General features: G+C 46.4%; 1 non-coding gene and 30 pseudogenes across 1 annotated transcript; all 31 read right to left on the bottom strand.

Moving 5' to 3' along the window:
• Positions 1 to 220: 220 nt before the first annotated feature.
• Positions 221 to 339, bottom strand: LOC133565082 (5S ribosomal RNA; annotated as a pseudogene).
• Positions 340 to 971: 632 nt separating this feature from the next.
• Positions 972 to 1,090, bottom strand: LOC133567227 (5S ribosomal RNA; annotated as a pseudogene).
• A 364-nt stretch (positions 1,091 to 1,454) lies between these two features.
• LOC133567651 (5S ribosomal RNA) lies at positions 1,455 to 1,573 on the bottom strand (annotated as a pseudogene).
• Positions 1,574 to 1,937: 364 nt separating this feature from the next.
• Positions 1,938 to 2,056, bottom strand: LOC133566947 (5S ribosomal RNA; annotated as a pseudogene).
• Positions 2,057 to 2,424: 368 nt separating this feature from the next.
• On the bottom strand, positions 2,425 to 2,542 carry LOC133566396 (5S ribosomal RNA; annotated as a pseudogene).
• A 364-nt stretch (positions 2,543 to 2,906) lies between these two features.
• On the bottom strand, positions 2,907 to 3,025 carry LOC133567144 (5S ribosomal RNA; annotated as a pseudogene).
• Positions 3,026 to 3,389: 364 nt separating this feature from the next.
• LOC133567236 (5S ribosomal RNA) lies at positions 3,390 to 3,508 on the bottom strand (annotated as a pseudogene).
• Positions 3,509 to 3,876: 368 nt separating this feature from the next.
• LOC133566395 (5S ribosomal RNA) lies at positions 3,877 to 3,994 on the bottom strand (annotated as a pseudogene).
• A 364-nt stretch (positions 3,995 to 4,358) lies between these two features.
• LOC133567143 (5S ribosomal RNA) lies at positions 4,359 to 4,477 on the bottom strand (annotated as a pseudogene).
• Positions 4,478 to 4,841: 364 nt separating this feature from the next.
• LOC133566178 (5S ribosomal RNA) lies at positions 4,842 to 4,960 on the bottom strand (annotated as a pseudogene).
• A 368-nt stretch (positions 4,961 to 5,328) lies between these two features.
• LOC133565272 (5S ribosomal RNA) lies at positions 5,329 to 5,447 on the bottom strand (annotated as a pseudogene).
• A 363-nt stretch (positions 5,448 to 5,810) lies between these two features.
• Positions 5,811 to 5,929, bottom strand: LOC133567673 (5S ribosomal RNA). Its single transcript, XR_009809467.1, has one exon. It is a non-coding gene; the product is annotated as a 5S ribosomal RNA (ribosomal RNA).
• A 365-nt stretch (positions 5,930 to 6,294) lies between these two features.
• Positions 6,295 to 6,403, bottom strand: LOC133567414 (5S ribosomal RNA; annotated as a pseudogene).
• A 364-nt stretch (positions 6,404 to 6,767) lies between these two features.
• LOC133567650 (5S ribosomal RNA) lies at positions 6,768 to 6,886 on the bottom strand (annotated as a pseudogene).
• A 364-nt stretch (positions 6,887 to 7,250) lies between these two features.
• On the bottom strand, positions 7,251 to 7,369 carry LOC133565081 (5S ribosomal RNA; annotated as a pseudogene).
• A 632-nt stretch (positions 7,370 to 8,001) lies between these two features.
• On the bottom strand, positions 8,002 to 8,120 carry LOC133567226 (5S ribosomal RNA; annotated as a pseudogene).
• Positions 8,121 to 8,472: 352 nt separating this feature from the next.
• Positions 8,473 to 8,591, bottom strand: LOC133565747 (5S ribosomal RNA; annotated as a pseudogene).
• Positions 8,592 to 8,955: 364 nt separating this feature from the next.
• On the bottom strand, positions 8,956 to 9,074 carry LOC133565322 (5S ribosomal RNA; annotated as a pseudogene).
• A 365-nt stretch (positions 9,075 to 9,439) lies between these two features.
• On the bottom strand, positions 9,440 to 9,558 carry LOC133566791 (5S ribosomal RNA; annotated as a pseudogene).
• Positions 9,559 to 9,922: 364 nt separating this feature from the next.
• On the bottom strand, positions 9,923 to 10,041 carry LOC133566973 (5S ribosomal RNA; annotated as a pseudogene).
• A 364-nt stretch (positions 10,042 to 10,405) lies between these two features.
• Positions 10,406 to 10,524, bottom strand: LOC133566972 (5S ribosomal RNA; annotated as a pseudogene).
• A 364-nt stretch (positions 10,525 to 10,888) lies between these two features.
• Positions 10,889 to 11,007, bottom strand: LOC133566146 (5S ribosomal RNA; annotated as a pseudogene).
• A 364-nt stretch (positions 11,008 to 11,371) lies between these two features.
• LOC133566236 (5S ribosomal RNA) lies at positions 11,372 to 11,490 on the bottom strand (annotated as a pseudogene).
• Positions 11,491 to 11,854: 364 nt separating this feature from the next.
• Positions 11,855 to 11,973, bottom strand: LOC133566156 (5S ribosomal RNA; annotated as a pseudogene).
• Positions 11,974 to 12,337: 364 nt separating this feature from the next.
• On the bottom strand, positions 12,338 to 12,456 carry LOC133566485 (5S ribosomal RNA; annotated as a pseudogene).
• A 364-nt stretch (positions 12,457 to 12,820) lies between these two features.
• On the bottom strand, positions 12,821 to 12,939 carry LOC133567647 (5S ribosomal RNA; annotated as a pseudogene).
• Positions 12,940 to 13,304: 365 nt separating this feature from the next.
• Positions 13,305 to 13,423, bottom strand: LOC133565670 (5S ribosomal RNA; annotated as a pseudogene).
• Positions 13,424 to 13,787: 364 nt separating this feature from the next.
• LOC133566560 (5S ribosomal RNA) lies at positions 13,788 to 13,906 on the bottom strand (annotated as a pseudogene).
• A 364-nt stretch (positions 13,907 to 14,270) lies between these two features.
• Positions 14,271 to 14,389, bottom strand: LOC133566153 (5S ribosomal RNA; annotated as a pseudogene).
• Positions 14,390 to 14,753: 364 nt separating this feature from the next.
• LOC133566496 (5S ribosomal RNA) lies at positions 14,754 to 14,872 on the bottom strand (annotated as a pseudogene).
• Positions 14,873 to 15,237: 365 nt separating this feature from the next.
• On the bottom strand, positions 15,238 to 15,356 carry LOC133567202 (5S ribosomal RNA; annotated as a pseudogene).
• Positions 15,357 to 15,708: the final 352 nt, after the last annotated feature.

The following is a 15,708-nucleotide window of genomic DNA, read 5'->3' as shown; positions in this document are numbered from 1 at the left end:
AGCACTGAAGTGCCTTGAGGCACATGGGTCACTGTTGGCGACACTGCAAATCTTGCTATAAAATTCAGACCGAGTCAAAACTAAACATGTTTTGGGTGGAGACCAGCGTTTTGTTTGGACGGGCATAATGTAGCGTTTTGACAAGTGTGGCAAGTATCTATAGCCATTGTGACAAAAACAAAAGGGAGAAAGTGCGCCCTATACTGGGAGCATCGCTAAAAGCCTACAGCACCTGGTATTCCTAGGCAGTCTCCCATCCAAGTACTAACCAGGCCGGACCCAGCTTAGCTTCCGAGATCAGACGAGATCGGGCGATCTTCGGGTAGTATGGCCGTAAGCCGAGAGGCAGTCCTCAGAATTCAACTTTTAAATGTGGCAAGCTGGTTGACAGGACCTTTCTGCAATGAGCTACACGTGTGTGATACAATAATCACTGCTCTTTTTCTCAGCCTATGTAACTCTTTGGACTTTTGCCCCACTGTTAGCACTGAAGTGCCTTGAGGCACATGGGTCACTGTTGGCGACACTGCAAATCTTGCTATAAATTTCAGACCGAGTCAAAACTAAACAAACATGTTTTGGGTGGAGACCAAAACATGGCCGTAAGCCGAGAGGCAGGCCTCAGAATTAAATTTTTAAATGTGGCAAGCTGGTTGACAGGACCTTTCTGCATTGAGCTACACGTGTGTGATACAATAATCACTGCTCTTTTCTCAGCTTATGTAACTCTTTAGACTTTTGCCCCACTGTTAGCACTGAAGTGCCTTGAGGCACATGGGTCACTGTTGGCGACACTGCAAATCTTGCTATAAATTTCAGACCGAGTCAAAACTAAACTTGTTTTGGGTGGAGACCAGCTTTTTGTTTGGACGTGCATAATGTAGCGTTTTGACAAGTGTGGCAAGTATCAATAGCCATTGTGACAAAAACAAAAGGGAGAAAGTGCGCCCTATACTGGGAGCATCGCTAAAAGCCTATAGCACCTGGTATTCCTAGGCAGTCTCCCAACCAAGTACTAACCAGTCCAGACCCAGCTTAGCTTCCGAGATCAGACGAGATCGGGCGATCTTCGGGTAGTATGGCCGTAAGCCGAGAGGCAGTCCTCAGAATCCAATTTTTAAATGTGGCAAGCTGGTTGACAGGAACTTTCTGCAATGAGCTACACGTGTGTGATACAATAATCACTGCTCTTTTTCTCAGCCTATGTAACTCTTTGGACTTTTGCCCCACTGTTAGCACTGAAGTGCCTTGAGGCACATGGGTCACTGTTGGCGACACTGCAAATCTTGCTATAAATTTCAGACCGAGTCAAAACTAAACATGTTTTGGGTGGAGACCAGCGTTTTGTTTGGACGAGCATAATGTAGCGTTTTGACAAGTGTGGCAAGTATCTATAGCCATTGTGACAAAAACAAAAGGGAGAAAGTGCGCCCTATAATGGGAGCATCGCTAAAAGCCTACAGCACCTGGTATTCCTAGGCAGTCTCCCATCCAAGTACTAACCAGGCCAGACCCAGCTTAGCTTCCGAGATCAGACGAGATCGGGCGATCTTCGGGTAGTATGGCCGTAAGCCGAGAGGCAATCCTCAGAATTCAATTTTTAAATGTGGCAAGCTGGTTGACAGGACCTTTCTGCAATGAGCTACACGTGTGTGATACAATAATCACTGCTCTTTTTCTCAGCCTATGTAACTCTTTGGACTTTTGCCCCACTGTTAGCACTGAATTGCCTTGAGGCACATGGGTCACTGTTGGCGACACTGCAAATCTTGCTATAAATTTCAGACCGAGTCAAAACTAAACTTGTTTTGGGTGGAGAACAGCGTTTTGTTTGGACGAGCATAATGTAGCGTTTTGACAAGTGTGGCAAGTATCTATAGCCATTGTGACAAAAACAAAAGGGAGAAAGTGCGCCCTATACTGGGAGCATCGCTAAAAGCCTACAGCACCTGGTATTCCTAGGCAGTCTCCCATCCAAGTAGTAACCAGGCCAGACCCAGCTTAGCTTCCGAGATCAGACGAGATCAGGCGAGCTTCGGGCAGTATGGCCGTAAGCCGAGAGGCTGTCCTCAGAATTCAATTTTTAAATGTGGCAAGCTGGTTGACAGGACCTTTCTGCAATGAGCTACACGTGTGTGATACAATAATCACTGCTCTTTTTCTCAGCCTATGTAACTCTTTGGACTTTTGCCCCAATGTTAGCACTGAAGTGCCTTGAGGCACATGGGTCACTGTTGGCGACACTGCAAATCTTGCTATAAATTTCAGACCGAGTCAAAACTAAACAAACATGTTTTGGGTGGAGACCAGCGGTTTGTTTGGACGAGCATAATGTAGCGTTTTGACAAGTGTGGCAAATATCTATAGCCATTGTGAAAAAAACAAAAGGGAGAAAGTGCGCCCTATACTGGTAGCATCGCTAAAAGCCTACAGCACCAGTATTCCTAGGGAGTCTCCCAACCAAGTACTAACCAGGCCAGACCCAGCTTAGCTTCCGAGATCAGACGAGATCGGGCGATCTTCGGGTAGTATGGCCGTAAGCCGAGAGGTAGTCCTCAGAATTCAATTTTTAAATGTGGCAAGCTGGTTGACAGGACCTTTCTGCAATGAGTTACACGTGTGTGATACAATAATCACTGCTCTTTTTCTCAGCCTATGTAACTCTTACGACTTTTGCCCCACTGTTAGCACTGAAGTGCCTTGAGGCACATGGGTCACTATTGGCGACACTGCAAATCTTGCTATAAATTTCAGACCGAGTCAAAACAAAACATGTTTTGGGTGGAGACCAGCGTTTTGTTTGGACGAGCATAATGTAGCGTTTTGACAAGTGTGGCAAGTATCTATAGCCATTGTGACAAAAACAAAAGGGAGAAAGTGCGCCCTATACTGGGAGCATCGCTAAAAGCCTAAAGCACCTGGTATTCCTAGGCAGTCTCCCATCCAAGTAATAACCAGGCCAGACCCAGCTTAGCTTCCGAGATCAGACGAGATCGGGCGATCTTCGGGTAGTATGGCCGTAAGCCGAGAGGCAATCCTCAGAATTCAATTTTTAAATGTGGCAAGCTGGTTGACAGGACCTTTTTGCAATGAGCTACACGTGTGTGATACAATAATCACTGCTCTTTTTCTCAGCCTATGTAACTCTTTGGACTTTTGCCCCACTGTTAGCACTGAAGTGCCTTGAGGCACATGGGTCACTGTTGGCGACACTGCAAATCTTGCTATAAATTTCAGACCGAGTCAAAACTAAACATGTTTTGGGTGGAGACCAGCGTTTTGTTTGGACGAGCATAATGTAGCGTTTTGACAAGTGTGGCAAGTATCTATAGTCATTGTGACAAAAACAAAAGGGAGAAAGTGCGCCCTATACCGGGAGCATCGCTAAAAGCCTAAAGCACCTGGTATTCCTAGGCAGTCTCCCATCCAAGTAATAACCAGGCCAGACCCAGCTTAGCTTCCGAGATCAGACGAGATCGGGCGAGCTTCGGGCAGTATGGCCGTAAGCCGAGAGGCTGTCCTCAGAATTCAATTTTTAAATGTGGCAAGCTGGTTGACAGGACCTTTCTGCAATGAGCTACACGTGTGTGATACAATAATCACTGCTCTTTTTCTCAGCCTATGTAACTCTTTGGACTTTTGCCCCAATGTTAGCACTGAAGTGCCTTGAGGCACATGGGTCACTGTTGGCGACACTGCAAATCTTGCTATAAATTTCAGACCGAGTCAAAACTAAACAAACATGTTTTGGGTGGAGACCAGCGGTTTGTTTGGACGAGCATAATGTAGCGTTTTGACAAGTGTGGCAAATATCTATAGCCATTGTGAAAAAAACAAAAGGGAGAAAGTGCGCCCTATACTGGTAGCATCGCTAAAAGCCTACAGCACCAGTATTCCTAGGGAGTCTCCCAACCAAGTACTAACCAGGCCAGACCCAGCTTAGCTTCCGAGATCAGACGAGATCGGGCGATCTTCGGGTAGTATGGCCGTAAGCCGAGAGGTAGTCCTCAGAATTCAATTTTTAAATGTGGCAAGCTGGTTGACAGGACCTTTCTGCAATGAGTTACACGTGTGTGATACAATAATCACTGCTCTTTTTCTCAGCCTATGTAACTCTTACGACTTTTGCCCCACTGTTAGCACTGAAGTGCCTTGAGGCACATGGGTCACTATTGGCGACACTGCAAATCTTGCTATAAATTTCAGACCGAGTCAAAACAAAACATGTTTTGGGTGGAGACCAGCGTTTTGTTTGGACGAGCATAATGTAGCGTTTTGACAAGTGTGGCAAGTATCTATAGCCATTGTGACAAAAACAAAAGGGAGAAAGTGCGCCCTATACTGGGAGCATCGCTAAAAGCCTAAAGCACCTGGTATTCCTAGGCAGTCTCCCATCCAAGTAATAACCAGGCCAGACCCAGCTTAGCTTCCGAGATCAGACGAGATCGGGCGATCTTCGGGTAGTATGGCCGTAAGCCGAGAGGCAATCCTCAGAATTCAATTTTTAAATGTGGCAAGCTGGTTGACAGGACCTTTCTGCAATGAGCTACACGTGTGTGATACAATAATCACTGCTCTTTTTCTCAGCCTATGTAACTCTTTGGACTTTTGCCCCACTGTTAGCACTGAAGTGCCTTGAGGCACATGGGTCACTGTTGGCGACACTGCAAATCTTGCTATAAATTTCAGACCGAGTCAAAACTAAACATGTTTTGGGTGGAGACCAGCGTTTTGTTTGGACGAGCATAATGTAGCGTTTTGACAAGTGTGGCAAGTATCTATAGCCATTGTGACAAAAACAAAAGGGAGAAAGTGCGCCCTATACTGGGAGCATCGCTAAAAGCCTACAGCACCTGGTATTCCTAGGCAGTCTCCCATCCAAGTACTAACCAGGCCAGACCCAGCTTAGCTTCCGAGATCAGACTAGATCGGGCGATCTTCGGGTAGTATGGCCGTAAGCCGAGAGGCAGTCCTCAGAATTCAATTTTTAAATGTGGCAAGCTGTTTGACAGGAACTTTCTGCAATGAGCTACACGTGTGTGATACAATAATCACTGCTCTTTTTCTCAGCCTATGTAACTCTTTGGACTTTTGCCCCACTGTTAGCACTGAAGTGCCTTGAGGCACATGGGTGACTGTTGGCGACACTGCAAATCTTGCTATAAATTTCAGACCGAGTCAAAACTAAACAAACATGTTTTGGGTGGAGACCAGCGGTTTGTTTGGGCGAGCATAATGTAGCGTTTTGACAAGTGTGGCAAGTATCTATAGCCATTGTGAAAAAAACAAAAGGGAGAAAGTGCGCCCTATACTGGTAGCATCGCTAAAAGCCTACAGCACCTGGTATTCCTAGGCAGTCTCCCAACCAAGTACTAACCAGGCCAGACCCAGCTTAGCTTCCGAGATCAGACGAGATCGGGCGATCTTCGGGTAGTATGGCCGTAAGCCGAGAGGCAGGCCTCAGAATTAAATTTTTAAATGTGGCAAGCTGGTTGACAGGCCCTTTCTGCATTGAGCTACACGTGTGTGATACAATAATCACTGCTCTTTTCTCAGCTTATGTAACTCTTTGGACTTTTGCCCCACTGTTAGCACTGAAGTGCCTTGAGGCACATGGGTCACTGTTGGCGACACTGCAAATCTTGCTATAAATTTCAGACCGAGTCAAAACTAAACTTGTTTTGGGTGGAGACCAGCGTTTTGTTTGGACGAGCATAATGTAGCGTTTTGACAAGTGTGGCAAGTATCTATAGCCATTGTGACAAAAACAAAAGGGAGAAAGTGCGCCCTATACTGGGAGCATCGCTAAAAGCCTACAGCACCTGGTATTCCTAGGCAGTCTCCCATCCAAGTACTAACCAGGCCAGACCCAGCTTAGCTTCCGAGATCAGACGAGATCGGGCGATCTTTGGGTAGTATGGCCGTAAGCCGAGAGGCAGTCCTCAGAATTCAACTTTTAAATGTGGCAAGCTGGTTGACAGGACCTTTCTGCAATGAGCTACACGTGTGTGATACAATAATCACTGCTCTTTTTCTCAGCCTATGTAACTCTTTGGACTCTTGGCCCACTGTTAGCACTGAAGTGCCTTGAGGCACATGGGTGACTGTTGGCGACACTGCAAATCTTGCTATAAATTTCAGACCGAGTCAAAACTAAACATGTTTTGGGTGGAGACCAGTGTTTTGTTTGGACGAGCATAAACGTAACGTTTTGACAAGTGTGGCAAGTATCTAGAGCCATTGTGACAAAAACAAAAGGGAGAAAGTGCGCCCTATACTGGGGGCATCGCTAAAAGCCTACAGCACCTGGTATTCCTAGGCAGTCTCCCATCCAAGTACTAACCAGGCCGGACCCAGCTTAGCTTCCGAGATCGGGGGATCTTCGGGTAGTATGGCCGTAAGCCGAGAGGCAGTCCTCAGAATTCAATTTTTGAATGTGGCAAGCTGGTTGACAGGACCTTTCTGCAATGAGCTACACGTGTGTGATACAATAATCACTGCTCTTTTTCTCAGCCTATGTAACTCTTTGGACTTTTGCCCCACTGTTAGCACTGAAGTGCCTTGAGGCACATGGGTGACTGTTGGCGACACTGCAAATCTTGCTATAAATTTCAGACCGAGTCAAAACTAAACATGTTTTGGGTGGAGACCAGCGTTTTGTTTGGACGAGCATAATGTAGCGTTTTGACAAGTGTGGCAAGTATCTATAGCCATTGTGACAAAAACAAAAGGGAGAAAGTGCGCCCTATACTGGGAGCATCGCTAAAAGCCTACAGCACCTGGTATTCCTAGGCAGTCTCCCATCCAAGTACTAACCAGGCCAGACCCAGCTTAGCTTCCGAGATCAGACGAGATCGGGCGATCTTCGGGTAGTATGGCCGTAAGCCGAGAGGCAGTCCTCAGAATTCAACTTTTAAATGTGGCAAGCTGGTTGACAGGACCTTTCTGCAATGAGCTACACGTGTGTGATACAATAATCACTGCTCTTTTTCTCAGCCTATGTAACTCTTTGGACTTTTGCCCCACTGTTAGCACTGAAGTGCCTTGAGGCACATGGGTCACTGTTGGCGACACTGCAAATCTTGCTATAAAATTCAGACCGAGTCAAAACTAAACATGTTTTGGGTGGAGACCAGCGTTTTGTTTGGACGGGCATAATGTAGCGTTTTGACAAGTGTGGCAAGTATCTATAGCCATTGTGACAAAAACAAAAGGGAGAAAGTGCGCCCTATACTGGGAGCATCGCTAAAAGCCTACAGCACCTGGTATTCCTAGGCAGTCTCCCATCCAAGTACTAACCAGGCCGGACCCAGCTTAGCTTCCGAGATCAGACGAGATCGGGCGATCTTCGGGTAGTATGGCCGTAAGCCGAGAGGCAGTCCTCAGAATTCAACTTTTAAATGTGGCAAGCTGGTTGACAGGACCTTTCTGCAATGAGCTACACGTGTGTGATACAATAATCACTGCTCTTTTTCTCAGCCTATGTAACTCTTTGGACTTTTGCCCCACTGTTAGCACTGAAGTGCCTTGAGGCACATGGGTCACTGTTGGCGACACTGCAAATCTTGCTATAAATTTCAGACCGAGTCAAAACTAAACAAACATGTTTTGGGTGGAGACCAAAACATGGCCGTAAGCCGAGAGGCAGGCCTCAGAATTAAATTTTTAAATGTGGCAAGCTGGTTGACAGGACCTTTCTGCATTGAGCTACACGTGTGTGATACAATAATCACTGCTCTTTTCTCAGCTTATGTAACTCTTTAGACTTTTGCCCCACTGTTAGCACTGAAGTGCCTTGAGGCACATGGGTCACTGTTGGCGACACTGCAAATCTTGCTATAAATTTCAGACCGAGTCAAAACTAAACTTGTTTTGGGTGGAGACCAGCTTTTTGTTTGGACGTGCATAATGTAGCGTTTTGACAAGTGTGGCAAGTATCAATAGCCATTGTGACAAAAACAAAAGGGAGAAAGTGCGCCCTATACTGGGAGCATCGCTAAAAGCCTATAGCACCTGGTATTCCTAGGCAGTCTCCCAACCAAGTACTAACCAGTCCAGACCCAGCTTAGCTTCCGAGATCAGACGAGATCGGGCGATCTTCGGGTAGTATGGCCGTAAGCCGAGAGGCAGTCCTCAGAATCCAATTTTTAAATGTGGCAAGCTGGTTGACAGGAACTTTCTGCAATGAGCTACACGTGTGTGATACAATAATCACTGCTCTTTTTCTCAGCCTATGTAACTCTTTGGACTTTTGCCCCACTGTTAGCACTGAAGTGCCTTGAGGCACATGGGTCACTGCAAATCTTGCTATAAATTTCAGACCGAGTCAAAACTAAACATGTTTTGGGTGGAGACTAGCGTTTTGTTTGGACGAGCATAATGTAGCGTTTTGACAAGTGTGGCAAGTATCTATAGCCATTGTGACAAAAACAAAAGGGAGAAAGTGCGCCCTATACTGGGAGCATCGCTAAAAGCCTACAGCACCTGGTATTCCTAGGCAGTCTCCCATCCAAGTACTAACCAGGCCAGACCCAGCTTAGCTTCCGAGATCAGACGAGATCGGGCGATCTTCGGGTAGTAAGGCCGTAAGCCGAGAGGCAGTCCTCAGAATTAAATTTTTAAATGTGGCAAGCTGGTTGACAGGACCTTTCTGCAATGAGCTACACGTGTGTGATACAATAATCACTGCTCTTTTTCTCAGCCTATGTAACTCTTTGGACTTTTGCCCCACTGTTAGCACTGAAGTGCCTTGAGGCACATGGGTCACTGTTGGCGACACTGCAAATCTTGCTATAAATTTCAGACCGAGTCAAAACTAAACTTGTTTTGGGTGGAGACCAGCGTTTTGTTTGGACGAGCATAATGTAGCGTTTTGACAAGTGTGGCAAGTATCTATAGCCATTGTGACAAAAACAAAAGGGAGAAAGTGCGCCCTATACTGGGAGCATCGCTAAAAGCCTACAGCACCTGGTATTCCTAGGCAGTCTCCCATCCAAGTACTAACCAGGCCAGACCCAGTTTAGCTTCCGAGATCAGACGAGATCGGGCGATCTTCGGGTAGTATGGCCGTAAGCCGAGACGCGGTCCTCAGAATTCAATTTTTAAATGTGGCAAGCTGGTTGACAGGACCTTTCTGCAATGAGCTACACGTGTGTGATACAATAATCACTGCTCTTTTTCTCAGCCTATGTAACTCTTTGGACTTTTGCCCCACTGTTAGCACTGAAGTGCCTTGAGGCACATGGGTGACTGTTGGCGACACTGCAAATCTTGCTATAAATTTCAGACCGAGTCAAAACTAAACATGTTTTGGGTGGAGACCAGTGTTTTGTTTGGACGAGCATAAACGTAACGTTTTGACAAGTGTGGCAAGTATCTAGAGGCATTGTGACAAAAACAAAAGGGAGAAAGTGCGCCCTATACTGGGAGCATCGCTAAAAGCCTACAGCACCTGGTATTCCTAGGCAGTCTCCCATCCAAGTACTAACCAGGCCAGACCCAGTTTAGCTTCCGAGATCAAACGAGATCGGAGGATCTTCGGGTAGTATGGCTGTAAGCCGAGAGGCAGTCCTCAGAATTCAATTTTTGAATGTGGCAAGCTGGTTGACAGGACCTTTCTGCAATGAGCTACACGTGTGTGATACAATAATCACTGCTCTTTTTCTCAGCCTATGTAACTCTTTGGACTTTTGCCCCACTGTTAGCACTGAAGTGCCTTGAGGCACATGGGTCACTGTTGGCGACACTGCAAATCTTGCTATAAAATTCAGACCGAGTCAAAACTAAACTTGTTTTGGGTGGAGAACAGCGTTTTGTTTGGACGAGCGTAATGTAGCGTTTTGACAAGTGTGGCAAGTATCTATAGCCATTGTGAGAAAAACAAAAGGGAGAAAGTGCGCCCTATACTGGGGGCATCGCTAAAAGCCTACAACACTTGGTATTCCTAGGCAGTCTCCCAACCAAGTACTAACCAGGCCAGACCCAGCTTAGCTTCCGAGATCAGACGAGATCGGGCGATCTTCGGGCAGTATGGCCGTAAGCCGAGAGGCAGTCCTCAGAAGTCAACTTTTAAATGTGGCAAGCTGGTTGACAGGACCTTTCTGCAATGAGCTACACGTGTGTGATACAATAATCACTGCTCTTTTTCTCAATCTATGTAACTCTTTGGACTTTTGCCCCACTGTTAGCACTGAAGTGCCTTGAGGCACATGGGTCACTGTTGGCGACACTGCAAATCTTGCTATAAATTTCAGACCGAGTCAAAACTAAACATGTTTTGGGTGGAGACCAGCGTTTTGTTTGGACGAGCATAATGTAGCGTTTTGACAAGTGTGGCAAGTATCTATAGCCATTGTGAGAAAAACAAAAGGGAGAAAGTGCGCCCTATACTGGGGGCATCGCTAAAAGCCTACAACACTTGGTATTCCTAGGCAGTCTCCCAACCAAGTACTAACCAGGCCAGACCCAGCTTAGCTTCCGAGATCAGACGAGATCGGGCGATCTTCGGGCAGTATGGCCGTAAGCCGAGAGGCAGTCCTCAGAAGTCAACTTTTAAATGTGGCAAGCTGGTTGACAGGACCTTTCTGCAATGAGCTACACGTGTGTGATACAATAATCACTGCTCTTTTTCTCAGCCTATGTAACTCTTTGGACTTTTGCCCCAATGTTAGCACTGAAGTGCCTTGAGGCACATGGGTCACTGTTGGCGACACTGCAAATCTTGCTATAAATTTCAGACCGAGTCAAAACTAAACTTGTTTTGGGTGGAGACCAGCGTTTTGTTTGGACGAGCATAATGTAGCGTTTTGACAAGTGTGGCAAGTATCTATAGCCATTGTGACAAAAACAAAAGGGAGAAAGTGTGCCCTATACTGGGAGCATCGTTAAAAGCCTACAGCACCTGGTATTCCTAGGCAGTCTCCCATCCAAGTACTAACCAGGCCGGACCCAGCTTAGCTTCCGAGATCAGACGAGATCAGGGGATCTTCGGGTAGTATGGCCGTAAGCCGAGAGGCAGTCCTCAGAATTCAATTTTTGAATGTGGCAAGCTGGTTGACAGGACCTTTCTGCAATGAGCTACACGTGTGTGATACAATAATCACTGCTCTTTTTCTCAATCTATGTAACTCTTTGGACTTTTGCCCCACTGTTAGCACTGAAGTGCCTTGAGGCACATGGGTCACTGTTGGCGACACTGCAAATCTTGCTATAAAATTCAGACCGAGTCAAAACTAAACTTGTTTTGGGTGGAGAACAGCGTTTTGTTTGGACGAGCGTAATGTAGCGTTTTGACAAGTGTGGCAAGTATCTATAGCCATTGTGACAAAAACAAAAGGGAGAAAGTGCGCCCTATACTGGGAGCATCACTAAAAGCCGACAGCACCTGGTATTCCTAGGCAGTCTCCCATCCAAGTACTAACCAGGCCAGACCCAGCTTAGCTTCCGAGATCAGACGAGATCGGGCGATCTTCGGGCAGTATGGCCATAAGCCGAGAGGTAGTCCTCAGAATTCAATTTTTAAATGTGGCAAGCTGGTTGACAGGACCTTTCTGCAATGAGCTACACGTGTGTGATACAATAATCACTGCTCTTTTTCTCAGCCTATGTAACTCTTTGGACTTTTGCCCCAATGTTAGCACTGAAGTGCCTTGAGGCACATGGGTCACTGTTGGCGACACTGCAAATCTTGCTATAAATTTCAGACCGAGTCAAAACTAAACTTGTTTTGGGTGGAGACCAGCGTTTTGTTTGGACGAGCATAATGTAGCGTTTTGACAAGTGTGGCAAGTATCTATAGCCATTGTGACAAAAACAAAAGGGAGAAAGTGCGCCCTATACTGGGAGCATCGCTAAAAGCCTACAGCACCTGGTATTCCTAGGCAGTCTCCCATCCAAGTACTAACCAGGCCAGACCCAGCATAGCTTCCGAGATCAGACGAGATCGGGCGTTCTTCGGGTAGTATGGCCATAAGCCGAGAGGCAGTCCTCAGAATTCAATTTTTAAATGTGGCAAGCTGGTTGACAGGACCTTTCTGCAATGAGCTACACGTGTGTGATACAATAATCACTGCTCTTTTTCTCAGCCTATGTAACTCTTTGGACTTTTGCCCCACTGTTAGCACTGAAGTGCCTTGAGGCACATGGGTCACTGTTGGCGACACTGCAAATCTTGCTATAAATTTCAGACCGAGTCAAAACTAAACTTGTTTTGGGTGGAGACCAGCGTTTTGTTTGGACGAGCATAATGTAGCGTTTTGACAAGTGTGGCAAGTATCTATAGCCATTGTGAGAAAAACAAAAGGGAGAAAGTGCGCCCTATACTGGGGGCATCGCTAAAAGCCTACAGCACTTGGTATTCCTAGGGAGTCTCCCAACCAAGTACTAACCAGGCCAGACCCAGCTTAGCTTCCGAGATCAGACGAGATCGGGCGATCTTCGGGTAGTATGGCCGTAAGCCGAGAGGCAGTCCTCAGAATTCAATTTTTAGATGTGGCAAGCTGGTTGACAGGACCTTTCTGCAATGAGCTACACGTGTGTGATACAATAATCACTGCTCTTTTTCTCAGCCTATGTAACTCTTTGGACTTTTGCCCCACTGTTAGCACTGAAGTGCCTTGAGGCACATGGGTCACTGTTGGTGACACTGCAAATCTTGCTATAAATTTCAGACCGAGTCAAAACTAAACTTGTTTTGGGTGGAGAACAGCGTTTTGTTTGGACGAGCATAATGTAGCGTTTTGACAAGTGTGGCAAGTATCTATAGCCATTGTGACAAAAACAAAAGGGAGAAAGTGCGCCCTATACTGGGAGCATCGCTAAAAGCCTACAGCACCTGGTATTCCTAGGCAGTCTCCCATCCAAGTACTAACCAGGCCAGACCCAGCTTAGCTTCCGAGATCAGACGAGATCGGGCGATCTTCGGGTAGTATGGCCGTAAGCCGAGACGCAGTCCTCAGAATTCAATTTTTAAATGTGGCAAGCTGGTTGACAGGACCTTTCTGCAATGAGCTACACGTGTGTGATACAATAATCACTGCTCTTTTTCTCAATCTATGTAACTCTTTGGACTCTTGGCCCACTGTTAGCACTGAAGTGCCTTGAGGCACATGGGTGACTGTTGGCGACACTGCAAATCTTGCTATAAATTTCAGACCGAGTCAAAACTAAACATGTTTTGGGTGGAGACCAGTGTTTTGTTTGGACGAGCATAAATGTAGCGTTTTGACAAGTGTGGCAAGTATCTATAGCCATTGTGACAAAAACAAAAGAGAGAAAGTGCGCCCTATACTGGGAGCATCGCTAAAAGCCTACAGCACCTGGTATTCCTAGGCAGTCTCCCATCCAAGTACTAACCAGGCCGGACCCAGCTTAGCTTCCGAGCTCAGACGAGATCGGGCGATCTTCGGGTAGTATGGCCGTAAGCCGAGACGCAGTCCTCAGACTTCAATTTTTAAATGTGGGAAGCTGGTTGACAGGACCTTTCTGCAATGAGCTACACGTGTGTGATACAATAATCACTACTCTTTTTCTCAGCCTATGTAACTCTTTGGACTTTTGCCCCACTGTTAGCACTGAAGTGCCTTGAGGCACATGGGTCACTGTTGGCGACACTGCAAATCTTGCTATAAATTTCAGACCGAGTCAAAACTAAACGTGTTTTGGGTGGAGACCAGCGTTTTGTTTGGACGAGCATAATGCAGCGTTTTGACAAGTGTGGCAAGTATCTATAGCCATTGTGAAAAAAACAAAAGGGAGAAAGTGCGCCCTATACTGGTAGCATCGCTAAAACCCTACAGCACCTGGTATTCCTAGGCAGTCTCCCAACCAAGTACTAACCAGGCCGGACCCAGCTTAGCTTCCGAGATCAGACGAGATCGGGCGATCTTCGGGTAGTATGGCCGTAAGCCGAGAGGTAGTCCTCAGAATTCAATTTTTAAATGTGGCAAGCTGGTTGACAGGACCTTTCTGCAATGAGCTACACGTGTGTGATACAATAATCACTGCTCTTTTTCTCAGCCTATGTAACTCTTTGGACTTTTGCCCCAATGTTAGCACTGAAGTGCCTTGAGGCACATGGGTCACTGTTGGCGACACTGCAAATCTTGCTATAAATTTCAGACCGAGTCAAAACTAAACTTGTTTTGGGTGGAGACCAGCGTTTTGTTTGGACGAGCATAATGTAGCGTTTTGACAAGTGTGGCAAGTATCTATAGCCATTGTGACAAAAACAAAAGGGAGAAAGTGCGCCCTATACTGGGAGCATCGCTAAAAGCCTACAGCACCTGGTATTCCTAGGCAGTCTCCCATCCAAGTACTAACCAGGCCAGACCCAGCATAGCTTCCGAGATCAGACGAGATCGGGCGTTCTTCGGGTAGTATGGCCATAAGCCGAGAGGCAGTCCTCAGAATTCAATTTTTAAATGTGGCAAGCTGGTTGACAGGACCTTTCTGCAATGAGCTACACGTGTGTGATACAATAATCATTGCTCTTTTTCTCAGCCTATGTAACTCTTTGGACTTTTGCCCCACTGTTAGCACTGAAGTGCCTTGAGGCACATGGGTCACTGTTGGCGACACTGCAAATCTTGCTATAAATTTCAGACCGAGTCAAAACTAAACTTGTTTTGGGTGGAGACCAGCGGTTTGTTTGGACGAGCATAATGTAGCGTTTTGACAAGTGCGGCAAGTATCTCTAGCCATTGTGACAAAAACAAAAGGGAGAAAGTGCGCCCTATACTGGGAGCATCGCTAAAAGCCTACAGCACCTGGTATTCCTAGGCAGTCTCCCATCCAAGTACTAACCAGGCCAGACCCAGCTTAGCATCCGAGCTCAGACGAGATCGGGCGATCTTCGGGTAGTATGACCGTAAGCCGAGACGCAGTCCTCAGACTTCAATTTTTAAATGTGGCAAGCTGGTTGACAGGACCTTTCTGCAATGAGCTACACGTGTGTGATACAATAATCACTACTCTTTTTCTCAGCCTATGTAACTCTTTGGACTTTTGCCCCACTGTTAGCACTGAAGTGCCTTGAGGCACATGGGTCACTGTTGGCGACACTGCAAATCTTGCTATAAATTTCAGACCGAATCAAAACTAAACATTTTTTGGGTGGAGACCAGTGTTTTGTTTGGACAAGCATAAAAGTAGCGTTTTGACAAGTGTGGCAAGTATCTATAGCCATTGTGACAAAAACAAAAGGGAGAAAGTGCGCCCTATACTGGGAGCATCGCTAAAAGCCTACAGCACCTGGTATTCCTAGGCAGTCTCCCATCCAAGTACTAACCAGGCAGGACCCAGCTTAGCTTACGAGCTCAGACGAGATCGGGCGATCTTTGGGTAGTATGGCCGTAAGCCGAGACGCAGTCCTCAGACTTCAATTTTTAAATGTGGGAAGCTGGTTGACAGGACCTTTCTGCAATGAGCTACACGTGTGTGATACAATAATCACTACTCTTTTTCTCAGCCTATGTAACTCTTTGGACTTTTGCCCCACTCTTAGCACTGAAGTGCCTTGAGGCACATGGGTCACTGTTGGCGACACTGCAAATCTTGCTATAAATTTCAGACCGAGTCAAAACTAAACATGTTTTGGGTGGAGACCAGCGTTTTGTTTGGACGAGCATAATGTAGCGTTTTGACAAGTGTGGCAAGTATCTATAGCCATTGTGACAAAAACAAAAGGGGGAAAGTGCGCCCTATACTGGT

Source organism: Nerophis ophidion, linkage group LG13, assembly GCF_033978795.1.
Source record: "Nerophis ophidion isolate RoL-2023_Sa linkage group LG13, RoL_Noph_v1.0, whole genome shotgun sequence".
Classification (NCBI taxonomy): Eukaryota; Metazoa; Chordata; class Actinopteri; order Syngnathiformes; family Syngnathidae; genus Nerophis; species Nerophis ophidion.
Note: the sequence above shows the minus strand (reverse complement) of the source record. Positions and strands in the feature narration are given on the sequence as shown.